Source organism: Triticum dicoccoides, chromosome 7B (assembly GCF_002162155.2).
Source record: "Triticum dicoccoides isolate Atlit2015 ecotype Zavitan chromosome 7B, WEW_v2.0, whole genome shotgun sequence".
Classification (NCBI taxonomy): domain Eukaryota; kingdom Viridiplantae; phylum Streptophyta; class Magnoliopsida; order Poales; family Poaceae; genus Triticum; species Triticum dicoccoides.
In genome coordinates this window covers 587,901,642-587,903,341 of record NC_041393.1, presented here as the reverse complement: position 1 = coordinate 587,903,341, position 1,700 = coordinate 587,901,642, and positions in this window count along the sequence as shown.

The window sequence follows — 1,700 nt, the reverse complement described above, 5'->3', positions numbered from 1 at the left end:
AATTGTCTAATGATCACATTCATATTAGCCTCAATATATAGTGATGTTAGGGGGGGGGGGGCAGGGCCCTTACTACCCCCTGTCTTCGCCATTGTGCGCGCGTCTGAGAGATGAAGCGGAAGGCATGGATGATGAGAGGGGGACGTTGGATATATAATTAATGTGGGTGTATTAGATATATATGTTAATCCTATATAGAGAGGTATAGATTGATCAATGTGGACGTAGGAAAGAGGGTGAGACCTCACTGGATATATCGATTGATTGGTTTGTGCGTAAAACTATGAAAGACCTAGCTATATGCACACATACATAGAGGAACATTGATTGTTGCGCATGCACGCGTGAGAGATAAAGAATGCCCGATATGATGGAGAGGGGGATGTGTGTGGGTGTGTGCCTTCATGGGAGACCGACCTGAAGAAAAAGATTGCATGTGTGCGATGGATAATGGCGACTGGTAGTGTGTGTGCATGGATGCACAAGAGAAAGTTAGTGGTAAAATTAAAAAGAGAAGAAGACTGTGTGGGTGTAAAAGACTAGGTGAGGTCATAATCAATGTAAAGTTGAATTCAAATATTTGAATAAGAGATCCTGATGTTTGAAACCCATGCATGCATGAATATAACGGAGATCTGCGTGGTGTGGTTTGGAAACGAGCATGTTGTAATGTATACACATTGAACAAGGTCAGACTAATTTGAATTTGAGATACCGATGGCAGACATCATTTGGCCACGTCGCATCCGTGCATGGACACACTATTCTAATTGGAGATGATGGGTGGCTTTCGCATCACATATCTATATCTATACCCCTATATATATTATATTTTATATTTTTTATATTGTGTGCGGGTAACTTTAACTTTGAAAGATGGTTGTTGGATGAGGCGAATCCGATGGTCCAAAGATGGCAAATTTGAGCACTACTGGCCATTGGATATCATCTAGATTCCACCAGATTTCGCCACATGTATAATCTAGAAGACTCCATGGTTGAATTTAAGCATAATGCACAAACATCAAAACACAAACACTTCTTCTTTGTTCTAGAATCTTCCGTATCAGAATTGCCCAAATGTTTTTCTACATGATTTGACATTATTTGTTTTTTACTTTATGTCTTACAACGCACAATTCCATGAATCTTAAAATAGATTAGCTTTCTTATAAAAACTTGATGATTTTGAATGAAATGAACTATAAGAATTATGAACATCTACATCACGCATATATGACTCAAAGCTTACATGCTATAATGTGGTATTTATTCATAATTTGGTTGCCAAATCTCATGCGTGCAATGCACGTGTACCTTACTCTAGTCTAAATGGTGTTTGTGTGTGTGTTGTGCGTGTTGAGGTGCAAATTGTCTTTTTTTGGGTACACGTTAAGCTTGTTCTTCTGAAATTTCAAGCTGCGCCTTGTTATGCCGAAAATTCAAGCTAGTGTCTCTGTCTATCGTGCTGCGAAACTCCCGCCCCTTCAATCCACGACTTGTTAGCCCAAAATATTTAAGATATATCTTTGTCTTGTTGTGCTCCGACAACTCCCTCCATCTCAACCCGCGCCTTGCTATTCCGAAATTACAACCGCGCGAAAACTCCCACCTCTTATGAAATCCCGACACGTGAAATGCCCATGGTAGCCCTGAACCAAAAGAACCGCCTCAAGTCGGTGGGGGTACTTTCGTAACTT